Here is an 18,274-nt window from a genome sequence, read left to right as displayed (position 1 = left end):
CAAAAAAAAAAGCTTGGCACCCCTCTTACAGGCATTGTCAACTCTGGGTCCCACCGCTGACTGTACATTTCCGGTAGAAAAAAATCACACAGGAACTCCTCTCGGATTTGTCTAAGTGTGCGTAAGCATTGTGACTCTTCCTCATCTACACGCAGTCCATGTCGTTATCAATGTTATGAGACTTGAGCCGACAAGTATTAGCGACAGCGCTGCGGCGACACGAGCTGTTCTGGTCGGCGGCGCAAGCAAAGTACTGCAGGTGGCGGGGCCAGGCGCGCTGGTGACGTTCCGTTCGTTTTGAGCTGTTATCGCTCTTTAGCCCTCCTCATCCGCGTCGAACCATTATCAACCGTTCTCCGGCGGCGGCGGTTCTCCGGCACGGCCGCACGAACCGTATCTTGAAAGCGAACTGCGTTGTGGACAGAGTGTGCTCACTGCTGAAACCTTCACGCGCTGTGTTCGCACCGTTTACTTCGCTTTGAAAACAGACGCGCGTACACCTATCTTGAAAGTGTTCTGCGAAAAGCGCATAGTGCGGCATGAGCTGAGAGCTTCTTGAGCGCAGTGTTTCGCCGCTTCGGTCGCGTTGAAGCGAGAGCTAGCACGAAGGTGAATTCACTCGCTGTTGCGGGTTCTATTTTGAAACACATCGTGTGGTACGGACTGACGGACGGATGGTTTTTCTTGTTGGAGAAGTATAGAAATGCTTACGTTATAAAAAAAATCGCAGGGTTCGCGAATTTCGCGATAAGAACCAACACCAACCCACTCCTCCGCGCCCCGCGGAGCGATGCCGTCTTGATCGCCCCCTCCCAACCCCGGGAAAGGGGACACTACCTTTCTATCTCAGTTGAAGAAACGATGATGAAACGTTAACAACAAGAACGGCATCTCCTAACGAGTTGTCTTATGGCCTCTGAGATTTGCGCGCGAACCTGGGAGGCCATAATTGGCCGCTTAATAGCATAAAAAGACAAAGATAATGCCAAATGACACACTTAAAAATTCAAACAAATAACTGATCTTAATTATACTGTTTGGGAAAAAGAAATAAAAAATTAGACAGCCGCAACACACGCCACTAAAGCCACCATCGCCGGCATAATGCTGAACCATCAGTTGGCAACATTCATTCGCGCGTCATTGCTTCGTTCGCTTCGTCTCCGCAATGAGAGCCGCCATCTTCTCGCGCCTAACGTTTTGTATGGCTTTGTTCTCTGCAATCCGGGCACGCAGCTCATCGGTGGATGCACGTCTGCTCGGCGTCGCAATGCGGCCTGCGTCATTTTTTGGTGTTCGCGCAATCGGTGTGAAGCATGTCGCATGTGAAATGTTTGATAGAAGTGCCTCACGTCCAAGTCAAGCCGCCGTACGGGTGTATGGCTGTGCGCCCCGTTCTCGGAAGCGTCGACGGGTTTCCGGCATGCGGATTTCAGGTACGTGCAAATGCGTTTCGCGCTCATATTGGAACTCCGGCGCAAAGCGTGCAATATTTCATGTGAAAGATGCAGTGCCCGTCATCATGGTGTGAATTTCGAGCGGCAAACGAGAACTTTGGCACTTAGAGCACACCGCGGCTGCTAAGTCAGCGTGGAAATTGTTTTACGTTACCGTAATATGTTGCTGTCAGTCTAATCTGCGGCTTGTGGACAGCTAGCCCATTGACTTTTGCTTGTGGCAGCGATAGGTATATAAATGGAAGCGGTATTAATTTTCGAGAGCAGAGTTTTTTCGCTCGATGTTTGGTCGTGTTCATGGCGTTATGAAAGCTAGAAAACTAACCGGCTTGATCGTGCTTAGTTCCAACTCCAAGGGGCGTAACCTTGGCGCTGTATATGTTCGTTTTCGGTGTCACGAGTACCACTTTCATGCTTTTGTTGCATGAAAGTGGTTGCTGCTACATGCCGTCTGGGCAGAACACAATAAAAGCAATTTCCTCACTTTCATACGCATGCAATGTGACGTAACAAAATTTCCAGCGTTTTATTCGGAGCGTAAATATCCAGTATAGTTTAGTAAGAAACTCGAATTCTGTCTTAGCTTAGTAGGCGTGAAACAAGTGAAACTTTCCTTTTTGAATTCGCCCGCAGATGCGTCATCGAGTAAATGACAGTAGCTTCGCTACGTGAGTTGTTTTATGCGCCAATATTGCCTGGTTAAGTATCCTGTTAATTTAAGCCGACGCTCGTTCATCTTGATTTTAAGCGGTTACTATCCCCGAGTACCGGACGATGCCAAACTTGTGAGGTGTAGCAAACGCGGGAAATTCAATGTGGCGTGGCTGCAAGTTCCTGTTTTTACGTTTCTTGCATTCAAAGCCAACAGAGTATCACTGATTTATTTTCCATTTCTGCTGTACTTGATCAATCTAATGTGACAACTGCATTTGCTCTTTAATGTTCTCCATTTACTGTGTATTCAGCTTGGCTGCCGTCCTCTCTTCAGAGGATGCTGCTGTGATAGCTCTTTCGTATAGCACATGCCTCTAGGCCCTTGTGTTTCAAGGGCTCTGGCGAGGCAGCAGTGCTCCAAGTAATTTTACCATCCTATATATTTTCTATTTTGCATCATTCTTCCACGATGGATTTTAATGTTCATACTATTTGTCATTAGTCATTGCCATAATTTTATAGCACGTAGATTTTACGCACTTTACAGCGACAATTTTTAGGCCAGTTTACAGCCAAGTTACATCTTCCATAATACATCGTCAACATTACCACTTGTCATGGCCCTCTTTAGCCAAACGTGGCCCTTGCGCCATAAAACACCACACATCATCATCATCAGCTTGGCTGCCAGAAAATGCTTGAATTTCTTTCAGTATCCAAGTGACGAAATATTCCACTGACGGCCGTGTGTGAAACACGCAAGATGACAAAACTGATAGCAAAATGATGAGATATTTCTTTTATAGCGTTTGGACTCGACTTTTGGTGAGGCTGTCGATCGACCTTGGGCCTGGTGACAGCACACCGGACATCGCCAAAGTGCAGCCTATCAGTTGAGTGCTCCCGAATTGACCATCAACATCGGAAACTGAAGCAGAGCCAGGTAGGGCCAATTTTTACTTTGGAACAGAATACTGACAGCTGCCTCTTTTTTTAAGAACTAAATAACATATTTACAAACCAATCCTTTCTCTTTGTGCAGCCTACATAGAATTGTTTTTTGTTCTTATACAGACCTTCAGAAAGCAGTTCTTCTGAACCCTTTTTGCATGCACACATAAATAAAGAGGAGTTCACTTTCTGAACAAATTGTTGCACTGAAATGTGCGTTCGACACACAATGAGATGCAAGGTAACCAACAACTTTAAAGCGGTAAAAAAACAAGTTTGAAACAAGTTCTAACATCGTAACCCGCCTTGGCATACGGATCTAAATATAACAGCAACAGAGGTGCATGCAGAGAAGTGTTTGTAAATGTTGCAAGATATGTACATTGTCTATGAAATTGTTTTATTTACTTAAAGCTTCTTGGTGCCATGGCAGTGCAGTAAAAGCTCAAAATGATGCAACTGCTCCTAATAAAGCACCTTTAGATTTTAAAATTAAATTATGGGCTTTTACATACCAAAGTCACAGCCTGAAGTTTTGGGAACCTGGCCTTCTTTAATGTACACCTGAATATAAGTGCATAAGCGTTATTGCATTTTACCCTCATTGGAGGGCAGCTGTCATGGCCTAGATTGAAGCTGGGACCAGCATGACTGAGCAGCATGGCATCATAGTAAGTGGGCTATAACACCAAGTCAAAATGAGAAATACTGCTTAGAACTACCAACTTCTTGGCTCACAAGCACTTTGCGCTAAGTTAAAGGAGTATGGAGTACTGACAGCGACTGTTTATGTACCAATTTCTTTTTAACCTGACTCCATTATTAAAGTGCGAAGCTTCAATTAGTCAAAACCAGCCTAAATTACAGAACCAGCTCAAAATACGCACCATGTATAGCTGGATTTGGACATGAAAATGGAGTCAATTAATGTCGCCGAAAATGGAGGTGGCAGTCACACTATTTCACGCATTTTGCCTAAAACATAGTCAATAATTAATCAATTTCTAAAATATTCTTTTCAAAAAGTTTTTTTCAAGCATGAAAGGAGGAGCCAAATGGTGTTCAGGTGCACGAGCGGTTAGTTGCACGGCACTTGCATGTGTTCACTGGCTTCTTTCAAGCTTGAAAGAAACATTTGTTGCACCTATTGAGCAGTAGAAAGCTGGATTGGGAATTTTTCAGGGTGCTCTACAATTTTCGCACTGACACTTTTGCTTTGAATATAATATTTGAGCAGTTAAGTAATCGTTGTTAACTAATTACCTAATTAGGAAAAATGCAAGAATTGGTTTCACTTCCTCAAAACGATGGCAAACGACATTACCTTGGTGCTGTCCAGCTACGTTGCAGTTGTACATATTTAAAGCTTGCATGTGTTATACAGACCACCTGGTAATTACAAGGCATATATAGAAGTGGCTAAGTTGTGTAAGCCAGCCATGTGTAGCGAATCATGAGAAACAGCCATGTTTCTTTGACTTAAGGGCATTATAAGATTTAGCTACTACATAAACAATATTTCTGCACGTGTAAGCTCATATGCATCTTTCAAGTATATTGCCTCCTGTGTCCAAAATAAACCATCCTCGTGCTTCCTTCATTATGTCTTTATCTGTTGCTGTGCTAAATTTTTAACATGCAACTGCACAAATTTTCATCTAGTTTTCATATTTCCTCGTTGTTTGGTGGCTTTATTTCTGAACAAGTTGTTTTCGTTAAACCCTGTTGCACACAGCAGTACACAGCATTTCTGCCTAGAGTGGAAATTGTTTTTTTTTTTCAGATTGACATAAATACACCTTGCCTGGGCAATGTAGGGCATTCTACATAACACGGCCATGCAATAATGTTTATATTGTATTCCAGCATCATGCAGAACTGTTTACTTACCAGATTAGAATATGTATAAGTGTTGGAAGTAACAGAACTGGAAGAAGCCAGCAGATAATGAGACCAAGGAAAGCATACAGGAACATGTTTTAAGTTTTTTTTATATGAAGTATAGAAATGATAAATTCTGGGTAAGTGAAAGTGGATTAAAAGATATCCACCTGTGGGTGGGGAACGGACCCATAACCTTCACATTACGCATGTGATATACTAACCACTGTGGTACTACGGCCGTGTTCGAACGTCGACAATCTGAGGGGCCATTGTGGACGGTACGAATGCTGCCTCGGTGGCACAGTGGTTAGTGCATCGCATGCCTAATGCAAAGGCTGTAGGTTCGTTCTCCCCCCATGCCTGGTTGTTTTTTTTTACCATTTTCATTTCCCTTTATCATTTCTACATTTAAATAGAAAATTACAAATAAGTTTCCACGTGCCTTCCCTGGCATCTTCCAGCTGTGATTCAGAAAAATTTTGACCCTCAGTATCCTTTCTTCTCCTTTGGAAGAACAGGAGCTTCATTTTAAAAATAATGAATTCACCTTGTTCAGTATCTCAATGTGGTCTCAAATCTTATCATAGCATGCGTATTATTAAGTGAAGTTTTATATAGCATGGGACCTAATTAGTAGCCTTTGTGTACAGATATATGACTAGTCTAAAAAATAGGAGGATTTTAAGAAGCACTTTTAACATGGTCTGAGCATGTGTTTAAAAAAACTAATCTAGCATGATTTCTGGCATAACTGTTGCCCCTGAAAAATATTTGGATAATATGCATTGGCATTGTTTTTAGAGAGCACCAATAGTGCTTTGATAGAGGTAGCCTCGTGGAACATGAAGCATCGCTTCTTGCTGAGTCAAGGAAATATTTGCATATCTGAGGTGCATGTGTCATAAGCTCGAATGCTGTTTAGAGGCTGCTAATAAGAAAATTACTTGACTTGCCTTCCAGAGATTGCTTCAGTAGTCTATGCTACTCCATCATAAACAATTTACCAGGGTGAACATTCACCACAGTTGGCTTTGCAATGTTTATGTAAAATACCATAATTGGCTACTAGACATGTGACTGCACTAAAACTTGGAATTAATGACCAGTAAGATTTATGGGACCAGCAAAACTTAGTTTATTACTCCAGAACAAAATGCGAGGCACTTCGGTTATTTCTGCCATAGAGTTTCTTACAGTAATTACTAGAGGGAACTCTGGCGCTGCAGTCGTACCACCATGGGAATGATGGGAAGCACATGGATTTGTCGGATAATCGTGCTTGTGAATTCAGACGTTCTTGTGGCTTCGTATATTATACGCTATATAAATCTTATTGTCGTAAATTTCAGCGCAGTCTATACTCTTCGAAGTGCAGAAGACGGCGTCAACACGCACAATTGCTATTAATTGCAACGATTGAGCTTGTCCAGGTAGCCAAATCGAAGGGCGCCAAGCGTCTCAAGGCACTGGTATGCCCGCGATAAATTCATCAGGGCGTTGCACTCGCTTGTCGTTACATGCCTCTGTGGCTTAATGGTTTCAATATCAGACTTCTGTTCTAGAGTTCCTGTGTCTGAATCCTGTCGTCGGACGATTTTCATGTTTATTTATTTATTACACAGTATATTATTGAGAATGGCTAGTTTACAAAGTCACAAAGCCGTTTGAAGCCAAACAGACGAAGTTTAGGCAAATCCATGTACTTCCCATAATTTCCATGCTGGTACAGCCGTTCTTGTTTGATCTCCTGTGGACACTAACGTCAGAGTTCCCTCTAGTAATTATTGTATGAAACTCTGATTTCTGCGCCTCACTCGTGCAGAAGCGACACCACACCTGCGTAAACATGCACTACCTTTCGGCCAAGTGCAGGGAATGCTGTGAACTCGCCCTGTACAAAGCCTGCAATAAGTAAAACGAATCACAACGTGCAGGTGCTGCCACGTTGAACTGGTGGAATGAGGAGTGAAATTCAGCACCTCCTGAACTAGTTCAGAAAGTGCAGGTTAATCTAGTGGAGATTATATAGTAACAGAAGTTGAGTGATTCTGCATTACATTCACGAAATATACTTCATGATACTTTTCCATTTATTTCCTCAGTTATTAAGAATCCCTTTTGCATTGTTGGACAAAACTACAGAATGCCAACATATCTTCTAGCATTCACTGGTAGCAAACATGTCAAAACTTGTTCTAGTGTCTGGATTGCCGCTTTAGCCGTTAACCCCCAAGTTAATTCCGGAAAAATGTACCAAATTTTTTACGTACTCAATTTTTCGGTGTCATTCTCATTCTAAAAATATATTACTTCATTGGTCTCTGGTTAGAAATAACACAAAAATAAGAGCTGCTCTTGAGGGCAGCTTTCCCTCAATGCCGACTGTAACTCATCTTTGACAATACGAGCAGCATAACATCGGGCAGAAAGAGTGCAACTCGTCATTGGCGATATTGGTACTACCTCCAGTCAGTGGCGTAGCTAGGTCGTCTGGCACCCGGGGCCCTTAGCTCTTCAGTCACCCCCCCCCCCCCATGTGTAGTCGAGGAAGGCGAGCATATCGACAATTTTCGGGTGTCTTCAGACGTATATGACACCCCCCCCCCCCCCTACTGGCCCCGTGCAACCGGGGCCCACGGCCCCCCGGCCCCCCCTGTTGCTACGCCACTGCCTCCAGTCACTAGTACAGCTTGGGATCAATGGTTAAAGGTTGCGACTTTGTTGATGCCCAATTTTAATTCTGCAGCTGTTACACTTGGGTGTAGCATGTGTATGTACATGTGCATGCATTAAAATGACTTCACGCTAGAGCAAAGCAACTGTAGTGCAGATAGGCATTAGTCATCTTTATATATTTGCTTTGTAAAGATGCACTAAGTTAATTTTTTGCAGTATAGGCTTGGCGCTAATTGGCCAAAGATGCCCTTGTGCTACTAAAACCTATCAATTAATTCGCTTTTTGCAGTAGCAGGTGCTTATTCCTTTTTCAGGATCGGTCTGTGAGTTTTAATTTGTTTTTCTTGAACTGTGCAATTTCCACTCACAGGACTGCATGTCATGTGAAGTGTTCCTTTTTCAATCAAGAATGTTGAGGTTGTGTTTGTGAAACTCGATTTCTTGCTTCAAACGAGCTTGTACAAACTGACCAAGCTGATAATTCTACCTGCTTATATATTAAATGTGTTGCGGTTATGAACCCTCATAATGAATGACACATACTATAAAAATTTTATCTAATAAAACGATTTAATGAAATTTTTCATGTTTTTCGCGTTCGTGTTCACTGCTCTACTCTCGTGTCCTGTCTGCATGTCTCACCTCTTTTTTTTGCATATTAAATATCATATAAACTTAACCATGCTTTTTTACCATAATGCAAGGGGAAAAGGTTCCGGTAACACCATGCATTCAGTATGGTGGCCCAGACGTGTATGCAAGCAACCTCCTTCATGTGGACCAAGAACTACTCTGCAGTGTCTCACAGACTTCCATGCGAAGCCCTCAACATTCTCGTCTCAGTGGAATGGCTGCTCATCTATCTGCGTGTCCATCACCAAGACGGCCAGTTGTAAAGCTCCTGTACCCGTTTAAGAAAGCTTAATGTTTTTTTTATTTAGTTTTCATGGTTGGCCGTAGAATCTTAACATTTTTGATGTTTCTAACGTTTTTACCTGGCACAAAGTGGCGCAATAACTTTAAACCAGTGTAATGTATTTAAGTGATGCTCACTCTAATGCCTATCTGGTTTTATTTGTGTTTAAGAAACTTGAATGTCTGATGAGGTAACAGCATTTAAATTTGTCATCGTGGCTTGTTTCAATGAGCTGCTAGGAAATAAGATGCAAAACTTATCACACGCCAGTTGTAGCATTTTTGTATTCATGACTAAAGTGTACACGTTTCAAAAGGTGGAAAGTGGGGAAAAAAAGCCTCAAGAACATAATGATCCTAGGATTGTCATGTCCTTACAACTCTGCAATGACTAATGCCTCATGCATCTTGGGAGCACAATGGTCGCAATGCCTACAGGTATACTTGATAAGAGACTAGCTTGCAAAAATTTAGTTGAGGGTTAGCGCTCATCCTGTCTGCTTCTAGTCTGTGTCCATGCCACTTCGCGCTACAATCCAAGATCATGTTACTGTACCAACTCGCCCAACTTTTTATCCTTGTGTTAAAGACACACTCAGACTTGTTCTTACTTATGTGACCGGTTATTTTTGTGCTTCATAATAAGATGCAGTGCTTTTCGAATGAAAACATGTGATATTTCGTAGTGAGGTTATTTAAAAAAACTGTTCTGCTTAAAATTTAATTGAGCAAGCCTGTGCCATTATTCGGTGCTTATGTCTTTGTATTGGTATGGTTTTACTCATCTTCCTTTTTACTTTTAAAATGTGCAAACATTATTATGTAACCATTTCTCTTGAATGAAATAAATACTTCTGACATTTCGTCACAAATTTTACAATGATGTTGTTCAATTAGGTAACCTTAGACTAGCTGATTGTTGTTATGGTAGCTTAACTTACAATGCCTTTGCAATATTCAATGCAAGCACATGGTGAAAAATAAACTAAGTTATTGGGTATAAGCAGGTATCTTTCAGTAAATGGAGCATACATATATTTCAGGAAATAGTGCATGCTTATATATTGAACAGCAAGGACAGCTACACATGCTGTTTTGTTCGTAAATGCTGAAACATTATTCGACGTGGAAGCACTTTGTTCTCTTGCTTTGAGCGCTACCTTTAAGTCGTGTGTCAAAGTAGTAGTAGAAGCATCCCGTGGCGATAAATGACAACTTTGATGAATAGAGGTGTAAAATGTGTGCTTAAAACGGCAAAAAACTGTTTGACAGGCAAACATATGCTTCTGTAGTACTGCACTTGTTACCGTCGCCAATCCATGCATTGCTTGTGCTCTATTGCATTCAATATGAGCTACAACAACGAGCTGTGGTATCTTTCCCTCCTGGTCGAGCTGGTGTTGCGAAAATTTTTGTCCAAGAAAAGTGGAGGTTTTTAATTATTTCTGAAATGTATGTAACTATGCTTTTGGCTGTGTGCTGTTTCCACGGGGTTATAAGTACTGGTGCACCAAGGTGCGGGAGATCCTGTGTCCTTAGTGCAGCGCGCATTGTTATTGCGCTCTGCATCCGACCGGCAGTGTACTATCACTGCAGAGGAAGATTACGAAAAGCATGGCGTGTGTGCCTTGCTGCAATGGCGAAACCTTAAATTGTTTGCCTGAAAGGGTCGCACGTTATGCTACCACATGACGGACCAGAAGCGCAATATGACGACGCCTCACAGATTCTGGCTCATACTGAACAAGGTAGTACCATAGCTAAGGCTAGGCAGCATTCACAACAGCTAGTCTGCCCATTAACTACATGGCTGTAGTGAACGCTAAAATACTTGCAGGGATAACACCCTTTTGGAAGCGTGTTGTCCATGCTACACCCATATTGAAAGGGTGGTGTCTTTGTTACACCCCATATAGAAAGGGTGTTGTTATCTTTACACCCATAGGCGAGGTGACGTCATATTAACACCCCTTCTCTTGTAGGGTGTTAATTTGCACCCTTTGCTTGAGGTGTAGCAATACACCCAAAAAGGGTGTCACCCATGGGACAAGTAATTTACACCCTTAAGGGTGTTAAAATTTTTAGAGTGCACATGCGTAGAGAGCCTAACGTATCACCTGCCACGTATCACACAAAGCTAAACTCTCTAATCCCGGAGACGCTATACTTAAACCGGGAACCCAACTTATTCTTTATTATGCGATAAGCAGTGGTTGCGATCTGGGAGAAGTGTCAATGAATATATTGTACTGGTTGGTAACTGCGGGGGCACCCTTAGGGAGCTCAAAGGAGCCAACGACACCACCTGGCTAAGGTGCTTTGTTTCCACGGGCCATGGACGGATTCCAGTAGCTGAAGTTGGTTGATATGGCCACGAAGGCATGACGATGATGGCATCGCGAAGACGGCACTGCTATGACCACTAAAACATGACGACGATGGAACTACGACTTACGATGGTATGGAGGCAATGGGACGACGATTCCGAAATGATGACAATGGTAAGCCGACGAAGTCATGACAAAGGGTGACGAAAACGACAGAACGATAACAAATTCACAATCAGATGAGGAGGCTGAAATGACCCCGATGTAGCAGCCACGACAGCATGATGGCGGTGGTATGACGAACAAATGCATGACGACGACACAATGACACCCAATGCCTGGTGGCGGCGGCATGCTGCCGATGACATGACGACGGCACGATTACGGCTGTGGGCTGACGACAGTATTGTTACGATGGAATAAAGACGGTGGAATCACTATGACAGCGTGACGACGTCTGCACGATGACGACGATATGGCATCACAGCGACAACGACAGAAGGGCGATGGCAGAACTTTCGATGACGACGGTATGAACACGAAGGAATTATCACAAAACAATTAATATTTCAGTGCATTATAGCTATAATGTCATGGACAATTTCCATATCTGTTATTGTGTTATCTGTTTTTTTGTGTGCTTGGACTACTTAAAATATTTGTGTGAAGTTGATTGTGAATTTCCTTGGTTGCGAGATCCTCTATGTCATACGCGTTCTGGTTCGCCAGCTTGTCCAGCACGAAAAAAAAAGACGAAGGCTTTGGGTTCTGACGATCACTGCAGTAGAATATACTAAGAGAAAGGCTCTTAAGTAACGATATCTCAGCCTCACGTAGAAAGAAGGAAGAAGTCTCGCTAAGAAGAATTCTTTCTTCTACGACTAACCACCGTCCTTAGGCTTTTTGTGAAGAAAACTTGAACCCTCCTTGTAGGGACACTTTCCTGCGTGCAAGCCTGGCCTAGTGAGCTGTCGAACTGCGTAACAGAAAAAAAAAGCGAAGCGACGCCGGTGCTAAGCCACTGATATTCTTGTTCAGGCTTTGTAACGCTCACACCTGTCGGAACGCGGCAAAATTTATGAATGACCGTTTCGGAAGAGCTTTTTGGCCGCGTCGCTGCTATTGTGCCCGTTGGCAGACCCATGTTTCACGCTGACAAAAAACACTTAGCGCCTGGCACGTCTGGTAATCTGAGAACACGTGACACGATGCTGCGGATCTCGCGAAACCGGGGACGCGGTGGCGCTGCAATGTCGCCAGTGGTCGAGCGAGTGCGCAACGCTCTTCCTGAAAACTCGCTTTTAGTATGCGAAGCTCGACTTAAACCGGAGACCTTGGAATCACCACTCCTGCCGCTTTGTCTTTATAGCAGGCACGCCGCGTGCGTGCCTTTGGCGCTGGCAACTTAGCGGCCGTTTGGCCTCGTAGGACTTTCCGTCGGAAAGCTACAAGTTCGGCGAATTCGTTTGGATACTGCTCAACTTCTCGTCTCCCGTGGACTGGTTCCCGAGTTGCTTTTCTCCTTTCTTGCCTACAACCACGTGCCGCCGTTATACGAGCAGCAACGGGCATTTATCGCTGCTAGAAATGGGTCTGAGAGCCCAAGGCCAATCACTGGATGCCATTTAACCGAGCAGACGCACTGTGTAGATGACTTGGAAGTACGGAAGCTTCACAAAAGACAGCACATCCTCTCTTTTCCTTACCTGTGTCACCGCTTTTTTTTTCTTCTGCGCAGCACACTTACATCAAGACTTGCACTGACGCGCCATATTGGTCAACCAGGACGGTGAGCAGAGGCGTCCTCCTGCGAGTCGCACGTCTCCAGCTCTCTAGAAAACAGCCGGTAGGGTGGGGGCCTCGCCTAAGCTTTCGTTCCTTCGTGGAATCAGGTTACCCGCGGCAGTGGATACATTACATTGACGTCATCATAGGCGCCAACTTGGAGAGCCATAACGCTGAAAGGCTGCGTCCGTGACGGCACGTGCAAGTTGTTCATAGACCTCTGCATCGTTAAGAGTTGTTTGGTTTGTTTAAATGTGAGAATGTGGCATCGACGTGTGTGTATGTTTAGAATAAATTTATTTCCACAAATGATGATCCAACCATTGCTAGTCACGATGCTGGTACAGCGCGATCACGCAGGCTAAAGACATTTTGCCCACGTAGACCGAGATCAGTACGAACTCGTAACAGTTTTGTATTGCAGCTGAAGAGACTAGAACAAATCAGTGTTCCCAAAGTAGTAGATGTGCGCGCTTGAGTGCTGGAGTAGATGTGCGTGCTTTTTTAAATTTGAGAACACCATAATAAATTATGAAAATACAACGCAAATCTTGGAGTGTATGTGAAGCGATGTTGGCGCCAAGTGGTAAATTAGATTTTATACCGTATATAGCTCTTAATGCGATGCCTACAATTGTCTTTTTGATGTTATTTGAAATGCAAGCAATTCCGAAATGCAAGCAACAGCTCTAGAGAAACGCACAGTATGAAACGCTGATGCAGTGATGTCATGAGTACGAAGCGAATTTTTATAAGTTGTCGAGCTATGAATGGTGAACTGTGTGTGCAAAAAAAGTATGACGCGACAGACGGTGCTAAGCTTAACTATTATTCGTACATTTGGCTCCTGCTTATATTAATCTAATTGAAAGCAGTGGGTGCGCGTAACGGCAGCGATGGTCAACAATATACGAGAGGGTTCGCACAGACGGCTTCGACGTTTAGGAAAAACGCCTAGCACACTGAAAGCGCAGGAAGGCACGTTTCTTTGTTGGAAAAGACGCGGCCGCGGAAATTTCTTGGGACCGCAGGCTGTCACGCGGCAAGACTACCTTGGCCCGACACTAAAGGATCTTGAGCTACCCACTTACTTTTACGCGAAGTGACAAGAACTGTAGTATTTCAATACCATCGTCCGCGCGAAGCTTAATATTTAATAAGTCGGTTGTCGTTACACTTCAGAAGATAATGCATATTGAGATCTATTAGTTCACTGAGGAAAAAAAATAGCCCTTGGCTGATGCCTCTTCTTTGCATGCTGTACACAGGGAAATCTCGCTATAACAAAATTGAAGGGGGCCACACTTACGTCGTAATTACATGTATTATCTCTTTTCCGCAACCGTCTGCCTCGACGGCCGACAATGGCATGCCTTTCTCAGCGAGATGCCTGCTTATTCTAACACAGCTGTCAATGTGACGGACACCAGAGCGCAGGAAAATTTCAGAGTCGGTGGCGTTGGCAGAGGGCGGTGGGAACTGGCACCGGGTTAGTACCACAGACACACGGTATGTATGACTTGGAGCCTGACTTGTACCGACAACCAAACCCAACTCACTTGTAACACGTTCCGACGGGAGGCAGCGTCGGATCGAACGCCGGAGAATCAACCAAGCCGCTGTAAACGTACCGTGGGAATTGTTTTACTATGGCCGGATCGCGGTGACATGGGAGCCGCCAATCACGCATCCGATTGTGTGTGACCGACTGCCACAAACAAAGCCCGTGCGCCCGATCGGCCCGATCCCCCCCTCCGGCCAAGGCGTTCGCCTTTGTAATCGGCCAGATTTTCTTTCTGGCACAAAAAATAAAGGAAATAGCAGAAAAAAGTAACGTCGAATGTGCATTTGTACTGCATAGAAGCGAGCAGTCATTTAGCACTGGCGTGACCGGGTGCTGCGACGCGAAACTATTTCGTATCGCCGGCTAACATCCCACACTGACAGTCTTAATGACTTGGCTTGCATGTTTGCTCGTCGCTCCGCTGGCAAGGCGACACGGAAACTAATTGTGTTTATTTAAGCTCGGCATAGTTGCGCAAGCGTTAATCGCGTTGCTAAATATAAGCGCTCGATGTCCAGCTGCGGCCCGATCGCAAGCACCGTCGGCCGTCGTTGCGGCGTCCCGCGACCTAGGCCTATGCCGGCTCTAGATCTGGTGGCCCTCGTCGGAGCAGCCATCGAACAGCGCCCCATTGCAAAGCATGAAGTTGCGACGCCACATCGTTCCTAGTTTCACGAGACCTGTATCAGCGCGTCTCGTGTTCTCAGATCACTGGACGTGCCAAGTACGAAGTGTATTAAAGCGAAGCATTCTTCAGGCGCTTCAAGTATGCTTTCGATAATGTATATCCCGTCACTGTTTTCGAGGGCCGGTACCGGACATGGTACAGTTTACCATTATGCGCTCCTGCTGCCACAGCGCATGTACCCCTGGAGTCACTGTCTATGGGCCCTTGAGTCCCCTGAGTATGCGACGCTCGATAAGGCCTCCCTGCCATTCCCGTTGCTACGCGTCACCCGACTCGGCTGAGCATGCGCAGAGTGAGAACCATCTGGAACCGACTGTAAAAAAAAAATCACTCTCGCGTTTCGAACCCGTCTGTTACAGTATCAGTACTCGATCCATGCACCTACCCAATCCTGCAAAAGCCTTACAAGGTGTCACGGCTTGGTTGACCTTCCTGCCTTTCCTGTCCTTGCTCTCTCTCTCTTCTAAACGCCAAATTAAAAATGCGCGACATCATAAAAAGGTTACAAAAATGGGTTATTTAACCTTCACTCTGTCCATGGTTCACCCTGCCAAACCAGGCGAAAACAAAAGAGGGTAACTATTTTGCGTCCACCACTGCATCCTTAACGCACGCACGCACGCACGCACGCACGCACGCACGCACGCAGAGCCGTGTATTCGCGTCCCCGTTGTTGCGACGCCAGTATCTCGAACCTCGGCCGGCGTTACTATTGGGTAGCGTGACGTTGTCGGCGGGCGGCAAGCGTCCGGTTGGCCATGGCGACCAGGCAGGGGCGAGACGATTTCTAGGGCGAAACTTGCACTGTTTATTCAATGGTTGGTAAAGGATATAGAAGAAGAGAATGAATGAATTAAAAAGTACATTGCGGGGCCCCTTAAATAGGCCCACTAAAATCGTGGGCGGGATCTGGCTCGCGTCAGCGTCACGTGACATGCACTGAGTGCCCGTCGTTGCTTTGCGGCTGCTCCATTTCTCCTGGGCGATGTTCCACGTGCTTGCCTCCTCTGGTGGCAACCCGCGCAGTCTGGTCGGGGATGGGCGCCTGATCCTTTCTCCAGAGTCGGACAGTTCGCGGAAAGTTCTCCCCTTGGTCGCACAGTTTGCGGAAAGGGTCCTCCCCTAGAGTGACGCAGTTTGTGAAAAGGGTTATCCCCCAAAGTCGCTGTTTGATCCGCACCGATGGCACCGGCTGTTGGAACCTCAGTGCTGACGCCCGTTATTGCAACTGGGTCGCAAGCCCCGAGGGTAGCGTAGGCCTGGCGGCCTGGGGCACACTGGAAGCATCCGAAGGTCCCAGCAAAGCATGAGGCGACTGCTAACAGAACAACTTGTTTATTCTAGCATCGCAAAGAGCGGGCGGTCAGGTCGACCGAAGTAGAGAGACGGGAGAGCACGTTACTCAACAGCAGAAATCGGAGCCTCTCTCTTGGCGTCCGGGGGCAGCTGCTCTTATACTCTCGGAGTTGAGAGCAAGAGGGAAGGTCACGAGATGACACCCCGTGACGGCAGCGACGGACGGACTGAGAGACACGTTGGAACAAGGAGGTGACGCATCAGACGGGCCGGCGCCGGTCAGACCTCCTCGCTTCACACTGGGGGAGCTCCTCTCCCCGGCTGCCGCGCTTTGACAAGCGTGGGCACACACACACACACGCACACACAAAGACACGTGGCACTGAACATGCCGGGACGCGCTCGGCGGGGCGCGCTCGCGGCCGCTCCGAACGGGCCAAAATGTCCGCCGCTTGGAACGAAGCTCCGGCGTACGTTGCATCCGCGCTGGCTTTACCGCGCGTCGTAGGCGAAACGTAACAGACCGCCCCGCCGGGGGAAGGAGATCCCGATGGTCAGGGGACTGCATCCGCTGTCCGGAGGGATGTCGCTCGATGATGCTCATAACCGAAGTCGGTCGTCCCTCGGCGTTTCTTGAGCGCAGCGCACCGAGAAGGCCTCGTTCTCACGTTCAGGTTCACACAGGACACTGCAAAGTGACTTCGGGAGAGTTCTCATTTTTCTCTCGTTCCCAGCAAGCGTTAGAACTACGCCGAGACTCAGCCGCTCAGTCAGCAAGCACGGCACAACCCTCACTAAGCCATGCCAGGCTCTTTCCCCTTTTATACTACTGCCTAGTTCCTTACAGTAGTCTAGCAGCACTCAGAACGCGTCCACAAATTGGAAAATTGCACTAGAAAGCACATCATCACTTTGAAACACTACACAAAAGCAATATGTTAAAAATCCTGCCTCAGGAAGAAAAACATCAATAACAAACAATTTTGAGGCTGATTCCCACGTTAGGGGCTTCGACTTAAGCCATCGGCGTTACCGTTGAGACTCCCCTTTTTGTAACGCACCTCAAAGGAATATTGTTGCAAAGCGAGGCTCCAGCGCAGGAGGCGGCCATTTTTGGGAGAGATGGTCTGCAGCCATTGGAGAGGGCAGTGATCCGTCTCAATGATAAACCTCGAGCCGGCTAGGTAGCATGACAATTTCTGAACGGCCCACACGAGACACGCACACTCTTTCTCGGTGGCGCTGTACGCCTGCTCACGACTGGTCAGCTTACGACTAGCATACAGGACGGGGTGTTCTACTTCTCCATTTTCCCGTTGGCACAGTACAACGCCCATGCCTCGCTCACTAGCATCGCACTGAACAACGAACCCTTTGGTGTAGTCGGGCGATCGTAGCACAGGCTGGCTTGTTAGGGCGCTCTTTAGGGCGTTAAAAGCTCTTTCCTTGGTCTCGTCCCAGACGACTGTTTGCGGCTCTGTCTTTCTTAGAGCATCCGTCAGGGGAGCCGCGATATCAGAGTACCTGGGGATGTACCTCTGATAGTAGCCGGCGACACCTAAGAACGACCGAATATCGGTCTTCGTGCGCGGTTGCGGAAAGTCTCGCACAGCGGCCACCTTTATTTCAGACGGGCGGCGACGACCCCGACCAATCACGTGACCAAGGTAGACAACCTCGGCCTGTGCTAACTGGCACTTGGGAGCCTTGACTGTCAAGCCCGCTTCGCGCAGGCGGGTTAGCACTGCCCGCAAGTGTGCCATATGCTCAGACCAGGATGCGGAGAATATCGCTACGTCGTCTAAATACGGTAAAGCGAATTCTTGCTGTCCCCGCAACACTTTATCCATGAGGCTTGAAAAACAGTATGGCGCGTTCTTCAAACCAAAACTCAACACTTTAGGACGGAATGTTCCCATTGGTGAAATGAACGCCGCATACCTACTAGCCTCTTCTGTAAGTGGAACCTGCCAATAACCCCTGACAAGATCTAGGGTGGAAATAAACTGAGCGCTACTAACTTTCTCAAGGCGCTCCTCGATGTTAGGGATCGGATAAATTTGATCTTTAGTTATGG

General features: G+C 46.1%; 1 long non-coding RNA gene across 1 annotated transcript; it reads left to right on the top strand.

Moving 5' to 3' along the window:
* Positions 1-1,177: 1,177 nt before the first annotated feature.
* On the top strand, positions 1,178-9,417 carry LOC135901851 (uncharacterized). The gene is made up of 3 exons (XR_010564290.2): positions 1,178-1,436; positions 2,918-3,054; positions 8,327-9,417. It is a non-coding gene; the product is annotated as an uncharacterized lncRNA (long non-coding RNA).
* The last annotated feature ends 8,857 nt before the right edge of the window (positions 9,418-18,274 follow it).

This window comes from Dermacentor albipictus, chromosome 2 (genome assembly GCF_038994185.2).
Source record: "Dermacentor albipictus isolate Rhodes 1998 colony chromosome 2, USDA_Dalb.pri_finalv2, whole genome shotgun sequence".
NCBI lineage: Eukaryota > Metazoa > Arthropoda > Arachnida > Ixodida > Ixodidae > Dermacentor > Dermacentor albipictus.
This window is presented reverse-complemented; position numbering and strand designations above follow the sequence as displayed.